This window comes from Salvia hispanica, chromosome 4 (genome assembly GCF_029641045.1).
Source record: "Salvia hispanica isolate PSC_SH4W2 chromosome 4, Shi_PSC_v1, whole genome shotgun sequence".
NCBI lineage: Eukaryota > Viridiplantae > Streptophyta > Magnoliopsida > Lamiales > Lamiaceae > Salvia > Salvia hispanica.
The window spans coordinates 4,854,943-4,861,521 of NC_142695.1; positions in this window are offsets into that span (position 1 = coordinate 4,854,943).

Consider the following 6,579-nt stretch of genomic DNA (forward strand, 5'->3'; position numbering starts at 1 on the left):
CGAACAACATCGACTTGAATTAATAAAAATGAAACTGAGCCGTTAGCCAGAAAAATCGAAGTAAAATGTCAATTTCGATTTGATTTTTCTATTTAATTTATTTTTGCTCACATTTACTGTACTTCTCATAACTGTAAGTCAATTTGAGGCCTCAAAAGACATACACTTGTATCAGTTCCGTGACATTAAACTGTGCAAGTACCTTCTAGATAAGAAAGATGAGAAATCTAGTAACGATCATATGGCTCTGAACAAATCTAGATAATTCATATTATTGGAAGGTTGACATATTAGTTAGATTATGCATATGAATCCATCGAAACTTGCAATTGATATATAAACTAATTATGATCATTATGACTGACCTAAGATTTGATATTATCTTGTTTAACGATAATGTGTTAGATTATGAATACATCTAATCAAACATGCATTTAGAATTTTAAACCTCTTTATTGGTTTGGTCATTGCTCATTAATGTAGTGTGTTTTTCTGTCATTTGTATGAAAAATAAAGTAATGATTTAAACATCTTTGTTGGTTTGGTCATTGCCTCACTATTATTTGGACTTAAAAAAAAGTATATATTGTCATACATCTACTCCATTCGTCCTCTAAATTAAACTGATAAAATAAGAAAGAAATAGAAAGAAGAATATGTTACTCCTAGTATAAAATAAGTCTCACTTCATTAGAAAGAAAGACATTTCCTAAAGTAGAAAGTTTTTATTTTTAAGGGTCGGACCAAAAAGAAAAGAGGTTATATTTTTAGGAATGGAGGAGTACAACATATACACGAAAATAGAATTTTTCGATATTTGTAAGAAAAGTTAAGTTATGAATTTATCTTATACATTGATTTTAAGAGAAATTTTAATAAAGAAGCTATAGGATTAAAATACGGAATAACTTTCTATATCCGAACTAAGATCAAATATCAAGTCTCGGTATTAAAATACGGAATGGTTAAGATTGATGTAATTTTATAATCGAATTTGATTAATCCTAATTAAGCGTCAATAATAATTATATTAATTAATAAAATAATTATGGATGTGAATCTTCTTTATTCCATGTTTATGTTTTGCACAAGACTATCTCTTATATGCTCAATCCAAAAATGCAAAGATAGACTTCAAATTCAACAAAAAGTAATGGGTGAAGAAAAAAAGAAATGAAGAATGTAGTAATTTTTAAACAACCATCAAAATAGAATTGATAGATAATATCAACCCAAATTGGAGGAATATAGTAATTTTTAATATTAATCAAAGTCTAAGCTAATCACGAATGGAAAAGGGATAGGGATAAAGAATTAAAGATGATAAGAATATAAGGCCATAAATGCTAAAAAAATGCGCATCAGGAAGCTCCACTCGGCCGGGTGAATTTTATCCCTCGAGCCACCCAGTCAGGTGGCACATTATGTCCCCGACGTGAGTTACTAGTCAGGTACTTGTTTCCCTCGCACCACACATTTGAGTGGCCCTTACTATCGTCACACGATCTCCACCCGGTTGGGTGATCAAGCCATATCTCAGCTCTCACTTGGTCGGGTATAACCCCCTGCCTTCCCACAATGCGCATCCGGTTGGGTGTTGGTCAGTCTGATGCATGCCTTCTCTCGGCTCGATCTTGTGTCCTTGATCTCGGATTTAGTTCCCATCTCACTTTTGTCTTTGTTATTTGGTTCTCATTCAATTCACGGATGCAGAAATGAATATTAGTTGGGGTAAATTTTCAAAATTAAATAAATTTTCAGATGATTTAGGTTATTAATAAGGGCTTTTGTATAATAATATGTATAAAATATAAATAAATTTATAAACTTTATAATAGAAAATATTTAAAAATTGGATTCATCAAGGGCTAAACCAATCCCCTATCTCTTTACACGTAGGTCCGCCCATGCTTGAGGGCATTGTTTCACTCAGTAATCAGGCTCGCATCAATTAGTTATAATGTTATAAAATTATACTCCATCCGTCCCAGAGAAGTTGGCATGCTTTGAAAATGGCACGAGATTTTAGAAGGTTTTGTTTTGTGTGTTAAATGGAGAGAGGAAATATAATTTTTATATTCATGTGAGAGAGAACTTTTTCCAAAAAGAGAAATGTGACATCTTTTGTGGGACAAACTAAAAAGGAAAGTGTGTCAACTTCTTTGGGACGGAGGGAGTACATGTAAATGCATTTTCGAATTCATGGTAAAAATGACAGCTATCATAGTAAATTACTGATTCCAACATTTTGCATATAATGAGGTTCGTTGCTGAGTTATACTCCCTCCGTCCACGAATAGGAGTCTCGGTTGGCCATTTTCATCCGTCTGCCATTAGAAGTCCCGGTTAGACATTTTATCTTGGGAGTATAAAAAATGACCTCATTGTTCCCTTAATTTAGAAGCTGCAATTAATTTTAATCCACTTTGATTGCAATTTCTCACTCTCTCTCTTAATGTTAGATTTCATTATTCCAAAGAATAAAGCAAATAATAATATAAATGGGTCCCACATTCCACTATCACACACTTTAATTATTACACTCAAACTTTTCTTAAAACCCGCACCCAACTCAACCGGGACTCCTATTCGCGGACGGAGGGAGTAATGACATACTGACATACGTGTATATAAATAGTGGAGTAGTTCAACTTATATAATATAGTGTATCTAACGACGTGATCAAATGCAAACTCTAAATATTGTATAATTTTTAAATTATGATCTGGATCGTTAGAAAATATGATAAAATAATAAAAACAAAAAATGTTAACGGTTTATGTTGTGTTGAAATTGTGTTGACATTATGTTGACATCAAAATCCTGAAATTTTACACTGTGTTGACATTGTGTTACATTATGTTGATACTGTGTTAAAAAGTTTGGAGTTTGTACTATATGAGTTTGCATTTTATAACTACCCACTAATATAATGAAGTAACTAATTTGATATCACAAACTCACAACAGCAGAATAGCAATTGGGAAGCTTCAACATAGAAGATGATCACGAATATATTGGTTAATTAAACAATATTAGTGATTAAACATATATATACCATAACCACCAATACTGTGGGTTTAAAGATTAAACCACCACAAATAATGTTTACATAAATGAAAATATCACGTGATTTATTCATGCAGGACTTGTGGCCCCAGCTGTACGCACAGCCAAAATGAGCTTTTTTATACTAGCTATTAAGCGACCCTCTTAATTTCATTTCCCAACTATTTAATCAACAATAATTGATTTAAAGAATGTTACAACTTCGGAATCTATTAGCATCAATTATATAACAATTTGTCGGCCTTCCTTGAGCATCTCCAAAGGCCAATATATATCTCTGGCAAACAATAACGTTAATTGGGGAACGAGAAAAACTTTGGATAATTCACTTCTTTCAAGCACGTTTGATAATTATTTGGCTTCATTTTAAATTATCTGGGATTATTTTTGAAAAAAAATGGTAAATATCAGCATTTGACAGATTGAGACAAATGAGGACTGACCACCTGCAGAATAAATATTTGCTGCTGTCATGGTAATGCTATACCATGCCCCAAAATTACATAAAAAATTGAAATCTAATTAATGCTAGATGAACTTTAAGTGATAATTTCACAAATTAAATTACTAATTTTCACCCAATTTTTATTTAATATATAAGTGAATTTTTAAATTCTGATTCACAATGCATCAATATTTTATTGTTTTGATTTTCATATGACTATCTGCCCAAGAATTAATCCATATTTATGTTTTTGGAATGCTTACATGCCTAAATAGCTAATGAACTAAATGATGCAGTTGGACTTTTTTTACTTCACCTAACCACAATGTAATTTTTTGAAAATTTACAAATCATATGAAAAATCAAAACATTCAAAGTTCAATGAATTAATATATTGTAACTTTTAGTTCATAGGTAATACCTTAATTAGGTGAAAGTTCGTATATTTTGGAACAATTGAGCCTATATATTAAATAGCGTAGCACAAATTTTTTTGTGTTATCAATAAATATCTCTTATTTATTTTAATATACCATGTCACATCATATTGTATTGAATATAAGTGGAATAAATTGAAACCTGAAATAATAACAATGAACCATATACTAAAGCGACATGCATGCACCTTTACCTGTTAGCTGCATATTTAATTTCTTTCGATTCACGACACTATTCACGCTAAAGTTGTGAAATTAAAATCGAAGAGTGTAAATATTAATTAAAAAAAATTGCATGCCAATTTCTTCTCTGAAAATATACAGATGTAAATTTAATAATTTATAACTGGTACATGGTTAAAGGAGTTTATAACTGAGATATTTTACATCGACACATACTGAATAGAGAATAGTGAAAAAAATATAAGAGGAAATCGAAGTATTTTGTTTTTGAACCCTATATATAATTAATCGGAATTTGACTATATTATCTGATTTAAATAATTATTATCCCTATTTCTTCATTTCTCTGCCTCCCATTTCTTATAAAGTGATTCGTTCGATTCCATACAAAATATGACACATGCGTAGATTTGAATTGACCTTCTAATTTGGGAAGCATTAGCTGGTGTAGTGTAGGTCTTAATTATTTCATCGTATAATTAATTACTGAACAGATATCCGGTGTAGGTGTTACTTGCATTAAATTATGGGCCAAAATATGTTCCAATCTTGTCTATATAATTCCCGAGGGTGTTGGAATTTGTCGGCAATTATTTATCTTCTTTAGTATTTCCTAATTAAATTTTAATAAATGATACAAATAATTGCCAACTATCTTATCTTATTCCGAACATGCAACTAATAATTTGTTTTAGGATATCCATCCCAATTTCCTCGTCTCAGATCTCAATCATTAAAATAATAATTTTATATTGATTCTTGATAAAGAAACACACGTATTATGCTATCCCGCGTGGCATGATTAAGAAATTTGAATTTGCAAAGAATTTGCACCAACATGGTGCTTAAATGATAAAATAAAACATCATTGGATGATGGTGATTGGTGAATGATGAACTACAACTAATAATTGAATGAAGTGGTAACTATAGCTTCCAAGAAAGAGAGAAAGAAAGTAAAATTAAAAGAGAAAAGGAAATATGGTGATTAATTTGAAAATATATATATAGCATGAACTAATAGGCCTTTTTAGAAAAGAAGAAAATTCTTAGTTCTAAAAAAGCAAGCAAGAGTTTGCAAAACCACATAGTCCTATAGAAAATAAATAAGCACTAAACACTAGCAAGCAAAAAAACATTACAACAAGATTATTTTTCAAAAAAAAAAAAAAAAACGGCAGCTCTATAGCAGCAAGAGTGCACACAAACCCAATTCAAATATCAAAGTTGAGAAGATAACACATGAACACCAAAGAAAATGAGCGATAAATAAAATGTTCTTAGATTCAAATCCAGCCTTTATTATAAGTTTGGACAAAATGTTACAATAAGTTTGTAGAAATATAACTCTAAATCAACATGTTCTAATTAGCTTCCAATTCAGCCTTTATTATAAGTTTGGATAAAATGCTACAATAAGTTTATAGAAATATAACTCTAAATCAACAATAAATTTGGCTTTTATTTTATAGAAATGAATCAAATTAACAAAAAAATGTTTATATTCTTTTTTATGGTGAGATATGAAGTCCAAAAATGTCATTATATATCTCTCTGGTGTATTTAAAAATACTACGCTAGTCTTGAACGTATTTAAATAGTGATACACAATAACTAGGCTTCGCACACACAAGCCCAACTACCAAAAACCCAAATTTCTTTATAAAATATGAATGAATTGTAGTTGTATAGTTTTTTTTTTCTCGAAATTGAAATCTGAATGGGTAAAATCCCAACTTTTCTAAGTGCATCGATCTAAGAGTTATAGACTTCTAGTGTTAAGTTAATAAAAATTTGTGAAGAATTGTTGCCGCTTTCAATAATTTTTTTTGTATGATTGCTTCTAGTCTTAATTCTATTAGTGGTAAAGCATTCAACGTGATTATTGTCATTAGCTGTCAAAAATAGACCCAAAATAGTTCAGCCCATCAGATTTCGAGCTACAATCATGATGCCCATAAACAAACGGGCTCTTACGGCCCAGACTGTTCGACCCATCATATTTAGAAGCTTTAAATACACATTTTGTTTCACCAATATATAATGCGGTCCATATTAGTTATCTCATTTTTATCATTTTCATTAGATTCTTATTAAATGTCTTATTTATATTTTTGTCAAAAAAGAAAATAACATGCTTTTAGTTGGACATCCCAAAAAAAATAAAAATTGCATATAAGTAGACACTCTATTCTACCAATGCATTTCTGATACGGGAATATCTTCAAGAATATCCCTCATATCTTATTAATTATTTAGCTATCATATCTTTCTAGCATATTTATTTCTTTTTCAGTAAGTTAGGTTTATTTTATTGCTCATTAAGTTAGAATACTCCTATTATAAATAGTAGACATTGTTATTCTATTCAATCAATATATCAGAATTATCTTATTTTTATCATCTCTTTCATTCATGCTGTTGGAAGAAAATCATGTGAGATCCG